Consider the following 19,975-nt stretch of genomic DNA (forward strand, 5'->3'; position numbering starts at 1 on the left):
CTAAAAGTGAGGATTGAGAAAGTGGCTTTGGAACTTCCAGAAGACCCAGACTTCCAGCTGAGGTTTCCACTTTCTGATGCCCTCCCCTGATTTCTGTAGCTGTCTGCTCATAGCCCGCTCTGTGGTCTTTCGTACAGCCAGTCCAATATAGTGTATTGCTTAACTCTTCTGTGTTGACATTACATCTTATTTTTTGATGTAATGTTGACATTACATTAATTATTTTGTCTTCTTAAGTAGAATATACATTTATTTAAGGTAGACTCATGTGTTAAATCTATATAATCTCTACCTTACCTTCTAGACAGCATGAGTATGTAGTAGGTGCTTGATAAATACTGAATTATTTAACTTATAATATAATTACCTCCCTAGTATTTTCTACTTTTACTCAAAGAACCTTTGCAGTTTTTTGTCTCCTATAGATTTCAGAACTTCAGGTTTTAACAAATAATCACTATTAAATAGGATTTTAGGAAGGCCAGCTATAGGAACTTAGATCTCTTCAGGTACTGAGTGTTTTATTTTTAAGTTAGTAACATTGTATAGCCATGAATTCTATAAAATATCAAATTGTGTAAAATCCTGGATTGTATAAAATTCTTTTGCTTTCTTGAGTGTATCTTGCTTGTGAATTTTTTTATTGTGTGTTATGTCTACATAGTACTCATTTAAACTTAAATTTTAGTGGCTTTTCAGAGAGATTATTTGTATTCTAACCTTTTTTTTTTTACTTTGACTTATGTATGAAGAAAAACTATTAGAGATTATTTGATGAAGCACTAAAGCAAAGGACTTCCCTGAAAGCTCAGTTGGTAAAAAATCCTCCTGCAATGCAGGAGACCCGGTTCAATTCCTGGCTTGGGAAGATCCGCTGCAGAAGGGACAGGCTACCCACTTGAGTTGCTGGGCTTCCCTTGTGGCTCAGCTGGTAAAGAATCCGCCTGCAGTGTGGGAAACCTGGATTTCGTTCTCAGGGTTGGGAAGATCCCCTGGAGAAGGGAAGGGCTCCCCACTCCAGTGTTCTGGCCTGGAGAATCCCATGGACTGTATAGTCCATGGGATCGCAGAGAGTCACACACGACTGAGTGACTTTCACTATAGCAAAGGAACTCAGTCTCTGGAATCACTCGACCTGAGATCAAATTCCAGCTCCTCCAGTTCCCAGTTGTGAGATTTTGGACAAAGTTTCTAACTTCCCTGAACCTTGGTTTTCACCTTTGTCAAGTGGGGATATAATACTTCATAGAGTGTTACTAGGTTAGATGAGAGTAAAGCCCTCAGCATAATGGCTGTTTTGCAGTTAGCAGACAACAATAGACATTATGATCACTATTATTTTTGTGACTCTATAGTTAAAAGTTGAAATCTGAATCCTATACTGAAAAGCGTTTTTTGGATACTTTTGACAACCTAGCACAACATAAATAATTTAGCATCAGATATCGCTAACTTAGCAAATTTAATGTACTAACAAAAAGAATAATGCATTAATATCAAGTAGGATTTATCTCAGTAATGCAAAGTTGTGTTAACATTTGAAAATCAATGAATATAAATCTACGTATTAACAGAGTAAAGGAGAAAACACATAACATTACTTCAGTAAATTCAGAAAAACTATTTGACAAAAACTCAACACCCCATTCATGATTTAAACAAACACACTTCTAGAAATATTAAAGGAAATCAACCCTGAATGTTTACCGGAAGGACTGATGTTGAAGCTGAAGCTCCAGTACTTTGGCCACCTACGGCAAAGAACTGACTCCTTGGAAAAGACCCTGAAGCTGGGAAAGATTGAGGGCAGGAGAAAGAGGTGCAGAGGATGAGGTGGTGAGATATCATCACTGACTCAATGGACATGAACTTGAGCAAATTCTGGGAGATAGTGGAGGACAGGGAAGCCTGGCATGCTGTATATATGTAATATATATATATATTCTTTTCTATTATGGTTTATTACAAGATTTTGAGTATAGTTCCCTGTGCTCTACAATGGGTCCTTACTTATCTATTTTATGCATAATAGTTTGTATCTGCTAATCCCAGACTCCTAACTTACCCCTTCTTTCCCCGTTTTGTAACCCTAAGTTTATTTTGTATGCTTGTGAGTCTGTTTCTGTTTTGTAAATCAGTTTATTTGTATCGTATTTTAGCTTATACATGTCAGTGATACCATATGATATTTGTCTTTTTCTTTCAGACTTCACTTAGTATGATTATCTCTAGGCCCATGCATGTTTGCTGCAAATGGCATTATTTTATTCTTTTTTTATGACTGAATAGTGTTCCTGTGTGTGTGTGTGTGTATGTACACCATATCTTTATCCATTCATCTGTTGATGGACATTTAGGTTGCTTCCATGACTTGGCTATTGTAAATAGTAAGCAAACTGATTTTAAAAAGGAAGAAGCTTGAAGGACTCACACTACTGATTTCAAGACTCACTATAAAGCTACAGAAATCAAGACAGTGTGGTAAAGGTGAAAAGGACAGACAGACCGACGGACGGAAAGGAGCAGAGTCCAGAAATAGACCTACACGTAAATGGTCACTTCATTTTTTGATAAAGCAATTCAGCAGTGAAAAGAAAAAGTTTACAACAAATGGTGTTGGGACAACTGGATATCTGTATGGAGAAAAGTAAAATCTGACATGTAGCCTACACAAAGCTTATTTAATAATGGATCACAGACCTAAATGTAAAAATGAAATGTTACCATTTTTGTAAACTTGGGAGAAATATCAATAACCTCAGATAAGGAGATGACACCAACCTTATGGCAGAAGTGAGGAAGAACTGAATAGCCTCTTTTTTTTTTTTAAGTGATAAAGGATGACTTTTATTTTTAATTAATGAAGGAACAAATAGATGGTGCAACTAGTTCAAAATAAATAAATAGCCTCTTAATGACAGTGAAAGAGGAGAGTGAAAAAGTTGGCTTAAAACTCAACATTCAGAAAACTAAGATCATGGCACCCCGTTGCATCACTTCATGGCAAATAGATGGGGAAACAGTGTCAGACTTTATTTTTTGGGCTCCAAAATCGCTGCAGATGGCAACTGCAGTCATGAAATTAAAAGGCACTTACTCCTTGGAAGAAAAGCTATGACCAACCAGGACAGCATATTAAAAGCAGAGACATTACTTTGCCAACAAAGGTCTGTCTAATCAAAGCTATGATTTTTCCAGTAGTCATGTATGGATGTGAGAGTTGGATCACAAAGAAAGCTGAGCGCTGAAGAATTGATACTTTTGAACTGTGGTGTTGGAGAAGACTCTTGAGAGTCCCTTGGACTGCAAGGAGCTCCAACCAGTCCATCCTAAATGACATCAGTCCTGGGTGTTCATTGGAAGGACTGATACTGAAGCTGAAACTCCAATACTTTGGCCATCTGATGCAAAGAACTGATTCACTGGAAAAGACCTTGATGCTGGGAAAGTTTGAAGGCGGGAGGAGAAGGGGACAGCAGAGGATGAGATGGTTGGGTGGCATTGCTGACTTGATGGACATGAGTTTGAGTAGGCTCCAGGAAGATGGTGGTGGACAGGGAAGCCTGGCGTGCTGCAGTTCATGGGGTCACAAAGAGTCAGATGCGACTGAACTGAACTGAAAAGAAAACCTAGAAGAAATCTTTGTGACCTTGGGGTGGACGAAGTTTTCTTCAGTGACAAAAAGCAAGAACTATAGAAACTGATAATTGGACTTCATCAAAACTAAAATCTTTTCTTCTTCTAAATATGTTTTGTTAAGAGAATGAAAGACAAACCTTGGACTAGGAGAAACACGCTAGGTGTGTCTTACAGAGGACTTTTATTAGGGATATATAAAGAACTTAACAACTCACTGATAAGCCAACCAGCAAAATTTAAAAATGGGCACAATTTGAACAGACAAGTCACAAATGAAAATATATAAATAGCCAGTAGTAGACGAGAAGATATTTGATATCATCAACTATCAAAGAAGTACAAATTAAAACCACAATGAACTACCACTACACACCCATTAGAATGGCTGAAATCGAAGGGACAGCTATCAAGTTTTAACAAGGATGTGGAGTGACAAACTCTTAGGCACTGTTGGTGGGAATGTGAAGCTGTAAATCCTTGGCGAAAATTGCTCGACAGTCTCTTCATGTGTTAATTATACACCTGCCTTCCGTCTCTGGCACTCCACCCCTAGGTATTTACCCAAGAGTAATGAAAATAAGATTTGTACACAAGTGTTTATAGCAGGTTTGGTCATAATAGCCCAAACCAGGAAATATTCAATGGGTAAATGAATGACCTCATGGTAAATCATCACAGTGGAGTACTAGTCAGCAATAAAAAGATACAGACTACTGATACATGCAACAGCACAGGTGAATCACAAAACCACTATGTTTATGAAAAATACCAGACACAAAAAAACTATACGCTGGACTGCTCCATTCATATGAAACTTAAAAAGTGCAAAATTCATGTATAGTGACAGAAAGTAGATCAGCTGTTGTCTGGTGCTGAGAGGCAGAGGAAAGGGTCTTTCAAGCGTAATGGAAATGTTTTGTATTTTGATTGTGGTTGTGGTTTGACAAAGACATGTCATATTTTATCGAATTGTGCACATTAGTGGATACAGTTTACTGTTCCTAAATACACCTCAATAAAACATTTTTAAAAAAGAAGTTAAGGGAGCTGTCAGTTCAATTCAGTCGCTTAATTGTGTCTGACTCTTTGTGACCCCACGAACCACAGCACGCCAGGCCTCCCTGTCCCTCACCAACTCCCGGAGTCCACCCAAACCCATGTCCATTGAGTCGGTGATGCCATCCAACCATCTCATCTTCTGTCGTCCCCTTCTCCTCCTGCCCTCAATCTTTCCCAGCATCAGGGTCTTTTCCAGTGAGTCAGCTCTTCGCATCAGGTGTCCAAAGTATTGGAGTTTCAGCTTCAGCATCAGTCCTTCCAAAGAATACCCAGGACTGATCTCCTTTAGGATAGCCTGGGGGGTGGGGGGGGAGCTATACCCTAAAATTAATCTAGGATTTAGTGCAGATGACTTTGGCTAAAATGCGTTTGCAGGTTGATAGGCTACTGCAAAATTGAACTGAAAACCTGAAAGAAGGAAATAAATAGAGACCCCCTGTGAACTAAGGGGATTAGTAGTTTGCTTTAGAAGCATACAATTTACTTTGAAATACTGCCTGGAGTTGAAATGCCTCCTTTTCAAAGTATGCTTCAGAGAGAAAATATTTGCACTATATGACTAGCTTTAATCCATGGATGTATTCTTAGTTATTTTTTATACTTATTAAAGCACAGCAAATCATTCAGAAGGACAATAAAAATGAGCAAAGAAGGTGATGTTTATAGATAATTTATGAATGAATAAATTCGAATGACCAGTGAGCATATGAGATGATAGATGTATGAACAAAGATATTTGTTGCCACATTACTCATGATAGCAAAAAGTAACAATAAAAATAGATGCAGTGTTTAATAGCAGATTGGTTAGGTGAATTATGATGCAAACTTTGAGAATTCTATTGTAGAAGAATATTTGTTGGTGTGAGAAGATTTTAATAGTTTAATACAAAAGTCAAAAAAACAGGTTACAAGAGGAGGATTCTGCAATATTTTTCAAGAGACAGATTACAGGATTGTATAGTACAGCTGATTATAAAATAAGATATTTAACTATTAAAAATAGTAAGATCTACACCAGAATTTTAACAGTGATTATCTTTTGTTGGTGGCATTCTAAGAGATTTGGTTTTATGGGGGTTGTTGTTTTCTGTGATCTTTAGTTTAAAAAAAATTTTTTTTTTTAAATAGAAGTATGGGGATTTCCCTGGTGGTCCAGTGGTTGGGAATCGCCTTGCAGGGGCCATGAGTTTGATCCTTGACTGGGTAACTGGGATCCCACATGCCATGGAGCAACTAGAGAGTCTGTGTGTTGTGACACAGGCCCCAGTGACGAGAGGGGAGGCTGTGTCCCACAGCCAAGACCTGGTGCAGTCAGATAGATAGGTGAGTAAATAAGTATTTTAAAAAGTTTGAGTATACTGGATATATAACATTTTGTTAGTTCAGGTGTATCACAGATTAATTCAGTTATATAATATATATTTTATATTGTTTTCCATTATAAGTTATTACAAGATATAGTTCCCTGTGTTATACAGTAAATCCTATTACTTGTCTGTTTTATATACAATAATTGGTATATGTTGTTAAAAATTGTTTTGCACTGAGTATATAGTTTCTTTGATGTGATTTGAAGATAAGCAGAAGGTTAAACATTGATACTGTAGTATTCATTATGCTGTACCTTCTGTTTTTGCAAATTCTTTGAGAATTTCAAAAAAGTTTTACAATAGCTTGAAAATCTTCACTTTATTTACAGTGTGAGCCATGATATTTATCAAGCATAGCGCCACTTATGAGGCTATTTAATGGCAGTGCTTAAGTTTGATTCTAATAAATACGAAGTTTAATAAAGTTTTGTTCACATTAGATACAAAGCAAATTATCACCTATAACTACTGGCTGATTTAGATTTGTTAATAGTTTCACAATAGGAAGAGGTTTTGCATTTGGACACCAAGATCTGTTGATGATGTATTGATGATCCATTAATGGTCAGTAATCTTTGGGAATTCCATGGCAGTCCAGTGGTTAGGACTCAGCACTTCACTGCCTAGGCCTGGGCTCAGTCTCTGGTAGGGGAGCTAAGATCCCTCAAGCTTTGCAGCATGGCCAAAAAACCCCAAAGAAACCAAAAAGTATTCTTTCTAGCCTTGTAGAAACAGGTGATGAATTTACCTCTCGGACATCCAGCAATACTCTTTGATTCCTATGAGTTGCAGCCTAATTAGATATTGGTAGTATTACCATTGGATTGATTAATTTATAATAGAGTTATGTACATTTTGAATAAGTAATACAGTTTGTTGTTGTTGTTGTTAAGTCTCTCAGTCATGTCTGACTCTTTGTGACCCCATGGACTGCAGCATCCCAGGCTTCCCTATCCTTCACTAACTAACTAACTGAAGCTTGCTCAAACTCATGTCCATTGAGTCAATGATGCCATCCAACCATCTTGTCCACTGTCGTCCCCTTCTCCTCCTGCCTTCAATCTTTCCCAGCATCAGGATCTTTTCTAATGAGGTTTTTCGCATCAGGTGGCCAAAGTATTGGAGCTTTAGCCTCAGCGTCAGTCTTTCCAATGAATATTCAGGACTGATTTCCTTTAGGATGGACTGGTTGGATCTCCTTCCTGTCCAAGGGACTTTCAAGAGTCTTCTCCAACACCATAGTTCAAAAACATCAATTCTTCAGTGCTCAGCTTTCTTTGTGATCCAACTCTCACATCCATATATGACTGCTGGAAAAACCGTAGCTTTGACTACATGGACCTTAGTTGGCAAAGTGATGTCTCTGCTTTTAATGTGCTGTCCTGGTTGGTCATAGCTTTTCTTCCAAGGAGCAAGCGTCTTTTAATTTCAAGACTGCAGTCACCATCTGCAGTGACTTTGGAGCCCAAGAAAATAAAGTCTATTACTGTTTCCATTGTTTCCCCATCTATTTGCCCTGAAGTGATGGGACCAGATGCTATGGTCTTAGTTTTTTGAATGTTGAGGTTTAAGCCAGCTTTTTCACTCTCCTCTTTCACCTTCATCAAGAGGCTCTTTACCTCTTTGCTTTCTGCCATAAGGGGGGTGTCATCTGCATATCTGAGGTTATTGATATTTCTCCTGGCAGTCTTGATTCCAGCTTGTGCTTCATCCAGGCTGGCATTTTGCATGATGTACTCTGCATATAAGTTAAATAAGCAGGGTGACAATATACAGCCTTGACGTACTCCTTTCCCAATTTGGGACCAGTCTGTTGTTCCATGTCCAGTTGTTTTTTTTTTTTTTTTTTTCTTCCATGTCCAGTTCTAACTGTTACTTCTTGACCTACATATACATTTCTCAAGAGGCAGGTATGATGGTCCTGTATTCCCATCTCTTGAAGAATTTTCCACAGTTTGTTGTGATCCATCCAGTCAAAGGCTTTAGCATGCCAATGAAGCAGAAGTAGATGTTTTTCTGAAATTCTCTTGCTTTTTCTATGATCCAGCCGATGTTGGGCAATTTGATCTCTGGTTCCTCTGCCTTTTCTAAATCCAGCTTGAACATCTGGAGAAGTTCTCCATTCACATACTGTTGAAGCCTAGCTTGGACAATTTTGAGCATTACTTTGCTAGCACGTGAGATGAGTGCAATTGTGTGGTAGTTTGAGCATTCTTTGGCATTGCCCTTCTTTGAGATTAGAATGAAAACTGGCCTTTTCCAGTACTGTGGCCACTGCTGAGTTTTCCATATCTGCTGGCATATTGAGTGTAACACTTTAACAGCATCATCTTTTAGAATTTGAAATAACTCAGCTGGAATTCCATTACCTCTACTAGCTTTGTTCATAGTGATGCTTCCTAAGGCCTACTTGACTTTGCACTCCAAGATGTCTGTCTCGGTGAGTAATACAATAATATGGTATAAACTTTTAAAAGGTGTGTAACAAAAGTCTTCTTCCTATCCCTAATTCTAGGCCACCAGTTCCCTGTCTTGGGGAGGTTAAAGCCTGTCACCAGAGACCACCAGGAACACATCTGTATCTTATCAAAATGAAGTTACACTTAGCTTGTTGCAACAAGGAATAACATACACTAGAATAACTGGTGGAGCATCTCAGAAGGAGGGAGTTAGAAAGGAAGATACACAGTATTTTCAGAGCAGAGATTGGTCATAGGGTGAATTTAGGGTGGAAGTTAGTAGTCTGGGCAGCGACTAGCTACACTGTGTGATTTAGTTGACTTGCTGGAATGGTCAGTGATTTTATCTTTAGTACACATGAGTCCCTGAGGTGTTTTTGTCAGATCAGTTTCTCTGTGGTACTGGAACATACATAATAAGCTAATGTAAAAAAAAAAGAAAGAGCTTAGATAGTCTGTAATGCACCTTGTGGATTGATTTGGTTCACTTTATCGGATTTTTAAGTCATAGCGTTTTCTCTCAGAGTTTGGGAACAATTTGTGGTTTCTGCTTCAATTTTCACTCTTTGCTTCTGATCATTTTATAAAACTGGAGGATTTACCACTTAGGAGTTATCAGTCAAGATCTGTGCCATTGTTAAGAGAGGTTGTGAGTGTTTATCAAGCTTTTGATGGTAGTCATTTTGACCTCTGTAAACACCAAGCCATTTTGTTCTTCTCCTTAGATGATTTTTTTTGTTTTTATTTAATTGGAATATAATTACCCTGCAGTGTTGCATTAGTTTCTGCTGTACAACGTGAATCAGCTGTATGCGCACATATATCCTCTCCCCTTGGGGCCTCCCCCCTCCATCCCACCCTTCTAGGTCAGATGATTGTTTTTTGAGTCAGAGTCACCTGGCATGATAATGACTGAGTGCATTATTTAAGACTTGGGAGACCACACACATGACATCTGTGACAGACAAAACTTCAATAATTATTGTTAAAACTTGAGATAATGTCCCATATATCTCATATCTATCTGGATCTTCATATGGTAACCAAGTCGTTTTTCCCCCGTTAATTTGGGTATGGGGTATTTACCTTTCCCAGTGTCTGAGGAATTAGTCCTGCATTTGTTGATTATCAAGGATAAAGGTCTTGGTAATACTAAGAATAAAAGGCAGGGTGTTTATTGACAGTCTACAATCTGGAGACAGAAGAAAAGAGCCAAGAGAATAAAGGGCAAAATCATGGAATGTGCATGGTAGTCAGTGGCTTCTGGCATCTGAGAGATTGTGTTCTGTTGATCTTGGACATAAATGGTCTATTCACATTATCTTCTAGCTTTTGAACCAAAACAGTTCTGGAAATCCTAACTCAGGCACAGTGTCTGGCCATAGCAATGATGTCAGCAGTACGCATAGTTAATTTGTTCCATGTAGTTACGAGCACACGATACATACCTTTACCAAAGTTCTCTGGACATGTCTCCCCAAGGTTAACTGTTGATCTTTAGATTATAGGTGGAACTTTAGGTGAATGTAAGGAAGAAGCAAAAACTCCTTGTAGGTGTTGAGTCTGCAGGCTTTATTTATTCATTTAATTTATTATATCAACCATTAACCAGCCTTATCAGAATGGAAGAGAGTGGAATCTTCTGTTAAAGTATATAGTCAGTTTCATAAAGAGTCAGTCATTGAGTATTCTGAAAGTATGTATATGTCTTGAACAGAGAGGATATTGACAAATCTCCAAGCCTTTTGATTTACCCTATAAAATCTATGAGGAGTGTCACCAATACAAGCTTATTTAAACCTAGAGATAAATCTTTTGTCCACAGCTATTGTGTCAGTCTTTGTATGTAATTGTATCTAACCTGAAAAATATAGAAACATTGAAGCATATCTACTTTAACACATTTTAAATTAACACATCATTAACTTAGGAAGGCTGAAGGCTGAACTCTTTTCATTTGTGAGATTTTTTTTTCTTTTTATCCCTTTTCTTTTAATAAAGCAAGGAGCTCTCACAATAGTTTTGAGTTAATTAAAAGTTGGAGAATGCCAAACAGAGCTAATAATTTCTGTTAATCCTTTAAAAATATTTTTAATAAGGTAAAGGATCAAATCTTTGTGTAACCTAATGGTTCTTTAATTGGGTAGACCCAAAAGTATCGTAGGCATAAGAGACATCTTTACAGTTTTATTGTTCTGAATTTGGAGAAGATCAAAATCAAAGAGAATTGTCGTGTGACAGAATACTAGTTGTGACTATCCAAAGGTGAGTAGTTAAAGGCAATATATTTAAAAATACAGCAATAAGTGACACTGTTTAGTAGGAGTGTCATGTTTTTTCTGAAAGTAAGGAATGTAAAATAAAAAGAAGACTTACAAGTTCGTTAAAAGAAAAAAAGCACAGAATTAACAGAATACTTTGATTTAAGGAATGTCTTCTCTCGGCACAGAATAACTGCCCTTTTAACAGAAAGAAAATCAAATTCTGGTTTTCCTCTATTACTCATGAAAGGATTTACATTAAAAGGATTTATAAGCCTTTATTCCTTATGATAAACCCCTCACATTTGACCAGTTTTGTCAGAAATTTTAATGTATTTTCTTTCTCTCCTCAAAGGTTGTTTTGTTTTTGTACAAACCCAGATAAATGAAATATACCAGTTCTCAGACTTGCTACCTTTATTAAAGTCTACTGTCTAATTTATCTTTAGCTGTACTCTTGTCACTTTTTGACACAACCAGAAATTTCCCACCCCCCAGCTTTATTGAGATATAATTGACATATGGATGTGAGAGTTGGACTATAAAGAAAGCTGAGCGCAGAAGAACTGGTGATTTTGAACTGTGGTGTTGGAGAAGACTCTTGAGAGTCCTTTGGACTGCAGGGAGATCCAACCAGTCCATCCTAAAGGAGATCAGTCCTGTGTGTTCACTGGAAGGACTGATGTTGAAGCTGAAACTCCAATACTTTAGCCACCTGATGCAGAGAACTGACTGATTGGAAAAGACCCTGATGCTGGGAAAGATTGAGGGTAGGAGGAGAAGGGGACAACAGTGATTGAGATGGTTGGATGGCATCACCGACTCAATGGACATGGGTTTGAGTGGACTCTGGGAGTTGGTGATGAACAAGGAGGCCTGGCGTGCTGCGATTCATGGGGTAGCAAAGAGTCAGACACAGTTGAGCGACTGAACTGAACTGAATTGACATATATCATTTTGTGAGTTTAAGGTATGTGATATGTTGATTTGATATATACTGCAAAATGATTATTTACCACAATGGTGTTAGGTGACAACGTATAAACACCCTATAATTACCATATCTTTTTTTGTGGTGAGACAGATATTTCTTATTCTAAAACAAAATTATTCTCCTTATTTCTTTATAACCAAAAACATATCTGATACTATGCATTCACATTTCCGTGTCTTTACATGCATTCTTTTACATTCCTTCAAAATCAGTAACAAAAGACACTGTTAAGAGTTAAAGATTGATTGAGAGGGGAATTGTGAGGGTGTTAGAAATGAGTAATCTTATAACTTCCAGAGAGTTACAAATTAAAAGGGCTTTTATTGCCTGTGGATTAACTGGCCTCTCAATTCTCTTTAGGGTAATGCCAACTAGTCTTTCCCAGGTTTTGTGTCCTCTGCCTGTGTGAGTGCTAAGTCACTTCATTGGGGTCCGGCTCTTTGCAACCCCATGGACTGTCGTCTCCCCAGGCTCCTCTGTTCATGGCATTTTCCAGGCAGGAATACTGGAGTGGGTTGCCATTTCCTCCTACGGGGGATCTTCCTGACCCAGGGATTGAACCTGTGTCTCCTGCATTGGCAGGCGGATTCTTTACCATTGAGCCACCAGGGAAGCCTTGTATCTCCTAGACACACCAAAATAGGGACTAATTGATAGAGATCAGGGATATTTACACAAGCCTGAGTCCTTCAGTAAATGTTCTTTTTTCCTGGCATTTGGGGATTCTTTCAGGGAGCCAGTTTTAGAATTTGAATTGCATTTGGAAGTCTCTTCATATTAAAGAATGCAGAGCATTGGCTATTCAGAATTCTGTTTGCTGTTGTTTGAAGGTGCCTCTCAAATAATTTTGTTCATGTTAGAAGTTCCCCAGGATACCATTTGTATTTCAGAATTTTTCCTTGGTGAAATTATGGCATTTATTGAGTATATTGGTAATCTGAAATGTAAAGGAAGCAGATAGAAGAGGCCCAGCGGAGACAAAGGCTCAGACTGAGAAAGCTCAGTGGGATCTGAAGCGGTTATCAAACGTGGCACTTTTGCAACCACGTGTCTCTGGAAAACGCAGAGTGACACCAGAGATCACCTGTTACCAACTGAGGGCCAGTCAGAGCCTCAGCTCAGATAGACAGAGCTAAACAAGACACTTCTCAGCATTTTAAGGCCTGAGGAAGATCCTTAGGAAGTTTTAGAGAAGTTGACCTAGTGCAGAGTTGATCTAAAGACACTCATCTAATGAGACTTTCCAGACTTGTCTGAGGCTGTCTGAACCAACCTTTGGGGCTGGCTGGAGGATCCCCTTCTTAACTCTTGTCTGTCCTCTGCCTATTACTTCCTCGTAGATGAATGACACTCAAGATACTGAACAGACAGGTGATGGGATTGCTGTTAACTAGGGAGAAGCCAGATTTTGCTCCCAAACAGTACAATCTGATAAGACTGAAAGAGGACCCATATATCACCTTGACCCTGAAGTGCTCGACAAAAGTACTGGAGCTCAGGCAACCCGCTCCTGTAGTCAGGGTGGGTGAGCAGGTGGCTATCAAGTGGCCTCATAAGTGCACACTCTTACAGAGCCACGGATGTACCCAGAAACAAGGTCAGCTGAAGGATTTGTTTATAAAGAAACAGAGTTAGGGTTGGGAAGATCTCCTGGAGGAGGCAAATGGCAACCCACTCTAGTATTCTTGCCTGAAAGATTGCATGGTGGGCTGCAGTCCACAGGGTCGCAGAGAGTCAGATATGGCTAAGCAACTGAACACAGGCACCCAGAGCAAGTGAGAACCAGAGGGGCCAGGGACCTTCTCTGAGGCGGTTAGGAAGGCTCCTCACAGATACTCTTGTTAGATGAGAGACTGTTGGATTTTTAGGCTGGAAGTTTGTAATCTGGGCAAGGGCTAGTTAGAATCTGTAAACTTGGTAAGTTGCTGGAACTCATAAGTTCTAGTGTTAGATCAGATCTGGTGTCTATGCAGAGTTGCTGTTAAATTACTTTGCCTGAGGTCTTATCTTGAAATATACAGATCTGAAACATCTGGTGTGAGAAAGTTTGAGCTCAGATAGTCTGTGATGTATGTTGTGGTTTGGTCTGGCTCACTTTATCTGTCCTATGAGTCATAGTACAGTTAAAAGTTGGGACTTCTGTTTCGATTCTGAGAGGTATCTGGTGTTAGTTTCTTGTGTGTATAAAAGTGTATTTGTGATTGTTGAACAGTTTAAGGAAGAAACTTTGACTTCAGGAATTCAATATTAGTTTTCCACTGCTGTGTAACAAATTATCACAAACTCAGTGGCTTAAAACAATGATTTTTTTTAGCTCATAGCTATGTGGCTATGAGACTTCTCTGCTCAACAGCTCAAAGGCTGAAATCAAAGTGCCCACCAGGCTGAGTTTACATGTGGAGGCTCGGGGAAGAATCTGATCATTAGCATGTTCAGGTTATTGGTAGTTCCTTGTGGTGGTACGGATGAAATCTTTATTTTTATCTGGGGGCCTCTCCTTGCTCCTAGAGGCTGCCTTCATTCCTTGCTCCGTGGCCGCCTCTGTCTCCAAGCTAACGACGGAGAACTTACAGGTCGGTCCCTTTCATGCTTCAGATCTCCCTATGTCTAACCTCTAGATCCAGATGCAAAGGTCTCCTGTGCTTAGGTCGGGTATACCTGGACAGTCTCCCTATTTTAAGGTCATCTGATATGGGACCTTACTAATGCTTGCAGACTTCTTTCCTACCAGCAGTACCTAGATTGTGGTTTGATGGAGTAACTGGGAGAAGATGTGTGTATACCATGGGCCAGGCATCTTGAGGGGTCTGTCTCCCACTCACCACAGTGCCTTTGTGTGTTTTGAAGCATAAACCATAGAGTTTCCTCTTTGTCATCTTAGGAACTCTTGATCATTTATAGGTGTAACTTAAACTTGATGTTGAATTTTTGAATGTCACTGGTAATAAGTCAGTTTGGGGTACAGCTCTGCTGATTTGAGAAGTCTTATTTATGTATAAAACTGACTAGCATAGGGAAAGTTATTGCCAACGGGATTGCCTTTTTTGTCTTTGGCATCTCCTATTTTTCTCTTAGTAAATTTTTTTAATAAAAACTTGGGAAAATGTAGGGCAAATCAGATGGGGTAAAAAAGCCACTTGTAGTCCAAACACGTACTTTCATCCTATTCTTTCAATTTTTATTGTTCACTAAAAAGAATATCAGTATGATCATGTAGTGTAGAAAATAATTATATACTAGCTTCTTATAGATCTATTTCTGATTGTAGAAGTGATACAAGGTAATTGGAGAAAGTTAAAAAAAATAGGCAAGCTGGAAGAATAAGATAATTTAGAATCTTGTTACCTAGCACTAAAACTTGGGTATATTTCTTCACTGCCTTTTCTAATGCATTATTTAGTCACAATTTAGATCATAATATATGAATTTATTTTTAAACAGAGTTAATACTGGAACACTTAACAATTTTAAACAAAAGATATTTGGTGTATTACTTATCACCCAGGAGTTTCTTTGTATCTTAACCTTTAAAAGTGACTTTGTTAATTCTGTGCGAATTTTAAATTCATAAATAAGCTTTTTGTTTTAAAATTTTTACATGCATATGTACATATATACACACACATATATATGTATATGCATATATACATATATATATATATATATGTATGATCACTATTTTATGGGAAAAAGAGAGAATTCCTTTGTCTTTTAAATTGACTCACTCCCTCAGAGTCCCTGACAGCTGAGTGTTCACCCTACCTTACATTTTAATCCCATCCATGGACCAAGGACATTAGTGTTTCCATTGGCTCTACTTCCCTCTTGCTTCTTGAGACAAGATGCCACGACCCTGGCCTCGCTCTGGGGAATAGCAGGTCAGAAAAGGAAAGTGCTTTGAAAAGCGGACTTTAAAGAATGTTCCAGACTTAGAGAGTGAAGGAGAGCCCCGCGTGCCCCCTCACCCCTCTTCTCCTGACTTCTCAGGCTGACTGTGCTCAGTCGCAGTCACGTCCTCTCTCTGTGACCCCATGGACTGCAGCCCGCCAGGCTCCTCTGTCCATGGCATTTTCCAGGCAAGAATACTGGAATGGGCTGCCATTTCCTACACCAGGGGATCTTGCTGACCGAGGGATCGAACTGTCTGTTAAATCTCCTGCATTGGCAGATTCTTTACGACTGGCATCACCTGGGACTGCCGAGAATGTTAAAATGTTCCACCTGAAGGTGCAGACTGATATGAGGGCTCAGTGCAGTATTTTCCTGCTGAAACATTAATAGACTGGGCACTCGCTGTATGAATTATTAAAGAATACAGAAAATCACTATTTACTTGGTGATGAAAATAGTTTGTTTTATTACTTACTGTGCTTCTACTTTTGAGGAGAGAGATGAGGCAAAGACAAATACTTTGTTTTGTAATATTCCTTGCAAAGTGTCCAAAATGTGGTCTGGATTTGGTCATCAATCATGTCAACAATGATTCTGTTTTAACAGTGGGGTGAAAAAAATCCTATTAATGCTTTTCTTAGGATTGAGGAGGAACTGAAATGGAAGACATGTACATGAGTGAAAGTTTGATTATCTGACTTACATAATCTTACATAAGGAGCCGCTGACTCATTGGAAAAGACCCTGATGCTAGGAAAGATTGAGGGCAGGAGGAGAAGGGGGCAACAGAGGATGAGATAGTTGGATGGCATCACTGACTCAATGGACATGAGTTTGAGCAAACTCAGGGAGATAGTGAAGGACAGAGGAACCTGCCTCTGCAGTCCATGGGGTCGCAAAGAGTCTGTCACGACTTAGCAGCTGAACAACAATAACAACAGTGAGAACTCTTAGGATTTACTCTCTTAACTTTGTTATATATCATACAGCAGTGTTAGCTATTATCATTATAGCACATTATTCCTAGTACTTATTTATCTTTTCACTGAAAATTTGTATCTTGCTACCCCTTTCCTCCATTTCTCCTTCCTCCTACCCTTCTCCTTTGGTAACTCTAAGTCTGATCTCCTGTTCTAGGAGTTTTGTTTTGTTTTTAGATTCCATATGTAAGGGATACCATACAGGATTTTGTCTTTGTCTGCCTGACATATTTCACTTAGCATGATGCCCTCAAATCCATCCATATTGTTGCAAATTATAGGACTTTCTCATTTTTTGAGGCTGAATAATACTCCATTGTGTATATATGTACCATAACATCTTCATTCATCCATCAATGGACACACAGGTTGTTTCCATAACCTGTTAAATTTTACATGCCTCTTATACACCTGAGTAGATGTTAAATAGACTGTTGAATTTAAGACTCTGGAGGGCTCATCAGCTTTCAGGTTTATGTTGAAAGTCTTGGCTGTATTTGTACAAACAACTCCCTTTGTAATCCTGTTGCAGCTAGTTTAATTATGAAATAAAATCACTTCTACAGTTTTTACTTTCATTTATTTATTTGGCTGTGCTGGGTCTTAAGTTTTGACATACATGATCTTTAGTCGGCATATGGGATCTAGTTCCCTGACCAGGTATTGAACCCAGGATTCCTGCATTAGGAGCACAGAATGTTAGCCACTGGACCACTAGGGAAGTCCCTTATTTTTAAAGATAAAAAGCTGAATGATGTCCCTCCACTATTTTTTATGTGGATACACTTGAAGTGACCTGTTCTTTTTTAAGCAGTTGCTTAATTGTTTGTTTATTTTTGGTTGCGCTGGACCTTCGTTGCTTTGTGTGGGCTTCCTCTAGTTGTGGTGAGCAAGAGCTGCTGTCTCGTCGTGGTGCTCGGGCTTCTCGCCGTGGGGGCTTGTCTTCTGGAGCACAGTCTGCCGGAGTTGTGGCTCAGAGGCCCCAGAGCATGCAGGAGTTGTATCTGCAGCTCGTGGGCTCTGGAGCGTGGCCCTAGTAATTGTAGCGCATGGGCCTAGTTGCTCCGTGGCGTGTGGGATCCTCCCAGACCGGGGATTGAACCTCGTTACCTGCATTGGCAGGTGGATTCCTAACCAGTGTACCACCAGCGAAGGCCTAAGTGGCCTTTTCTAGTGCCAGTCATCTTTGAATAACAAGAACCTCCTCTCCTCCCCCCCAAAAAATGTACTGTAGTTTGTTAACCCCTAAGTTATCATATTTCTGGGTAAATGACCTTTCAATTCATAGTCAAAATTTTTTTAACTCTATGCTTGCATTTTGAGACCCTTTGATCCCTCTGTTAACCCTACTTTCTTGTTGATAAGGATCGTAGCTTTTAAAATGATGAGTCTATGTTAAAAATAAAGGAACCAGTGCCCCAAGTGACAATATGAAATAACCAATAAAGCAATAACTTGAGTGCTGGCACTACTGACATTTTGATTCTTTCATTTAAAAATGCCTAATTTGGTCCTGAAACATTGTAAGTCAACTGTACTTCAATTAAAAAAAAAAAAAAATATATATATATATATATATATATATATATATATATAAAGAAAAAAATTAAAATGCCTACTTTGGTTAGCATAATTTTTTGAACAAATAAAATGTCTGGAATTACTTACTACCCCTGTAATTACACTTGAGTTTCTTTTCTTTGAAAATTGAAAAATTGTGCTAAGACTTGGTTTTGGGAGGATGATAGCTTTAGAAATAGAATAAAGAGGCGACACACAGCCACAGAAATGAAGAAGGGAGACTTCTGTGTTTGGTGGCATATGGTTTATTTATGACTTGAAAGGATACAAGTACTAAACCTCAGTGTTACAGTTTAAATACTTCATAGTTTAAAGCATGGGTAAGATGTTAGAAGCTTAAACTTCAGAGTCCAAGTGCTTAGATTGTATTTTTTTTTTTTTTCGTTTATTTTTATTAGTTGGAGGCTAACTACTTCACAACATTGCAGTGGGTTTTGCCATACATTGACATGAATCAGCCATAGAGTTACATGTATTCCCCATCCCGATCCCCCCTCCCACCTCCTCTCCACCCGATTCCTCTGGGTCCTCCCAGTGCACCAGGCCTGAGCGCTTGTCTCATGCATCCCACCTGGGCTGGTGATCTATTTCCCAATAGATAGTATACATGCTGTTCTCTCGAAACATCCCACCCTCGCCTTCTCCCACAGAGTCCAAAAATCTGTTCTATACATCTGTGTCTCTTTTTCTGTCTTGCATACAGGGTTATCGTTACCATCTTTCTAAATTCCATATATATGCGTTAGTATACTGTATTGGTCTTTATCTTTCTGGCTTACTTCACTCTGTATAATGGGCTCCAGTTTCATCTATCTCATTAGAACTGATTCAAATGAATTTTTTTAACGACTGAGTGATATTCCATGGTGTATATGTACCACAGCTTCCTTATCCATTCGTCTGCTGATGGGCATCTAGGTTGCTTCCATGTCCTGGCTCTTATAAACAGTGCTGCGATGAACATTGCGGTGCACGTGTCTCTTTCAGATCTGGTTTCCTCGGTGTGTAAGCCCAGGAGTGGGATTCCTGGGTCATATGGCAGTTCTATTTCCAGTGTTTTAAGGAATCTCCACACTGTTCTCCATAGCGGCTGTACTAGTTTGCATTCCCACCAACAGTGTAAGAGGGTTCCCTTTTCTCCAGTAAGCACAAATTAAAATGAACCCCTCTGTTGGGACTTCCCCAGCAGTCCAGTGGTTAGAACTCCATGCTCCCAGTTCAGGGGGCACGGGTTTGATCCCTGGTCAGGTAACTTTGATCCCATGTGACCAAAAATTAAAAAGAAATAACATGAACCTCTCCTTTCAAATGTATGGTTTATAGACTTATGGCTATAGGTCACAGGAAATCTAAAGTAGACTGTTTTAAAGATAGGTAAAAGAAGAGATGATAGCCAATTCTAAAATGTGAAAAATTTTTTTCTGTTCAAGTTGCTAACTTACCGTGATGTTGTATATAATCTTTATATCTAGTGTAAACTGAAGTTAGTTGTTAGCATTTCCAGATTAGAAAACAAAACTAGGCCTCCCGTATCTATTTTTCTCAAGTTTGTGCTCTGTTACTATAGCAAGTTATTTTCTGAAAGAGCTCCATTCTGTTGGTTGTGTCCTTATCATCAGTAATATTTTAAGTGACTATCTTTTAATAGGGCTTCTCTTGTGGCTCGGCTGATAAAAGAATCTGCCTGCAATGCAGGAGACCTGAGTTCAATTCCTGGGCCGGGAAGGTCCCCTGGAGAT

General features: G+C 38.9%; 1 protein-coding gene across 5 annotated transcripts in view; it reads left to right on the forward strand.

The window, feature by feature from the left end:
• The window catches only part of PPP3CC (protein phosphatase 3 catalytic subunit gamma), a 79,343-nt gene that overhangs the window by 12,461 nt on the left and 46,907 nt on the right, over window positions 1-19,975 (forward strand). The window lies entirely within an intron of this gene.

This window comes from Muntiacus reevesi, chromosome 10 (genome assembly GCF_963930625.1).
Source record: "Muntiacus reevesi chromosome 10, mMunRee1.1, whole genome shotgun sequence".
In the NCBI taxonomy this organism is placed as follows: Eukaryota; Metazoa; Chordata; class Mammalia; order Artiodactyla; family Cervidae; genus Muntiacus; species Muntiacus reevesi.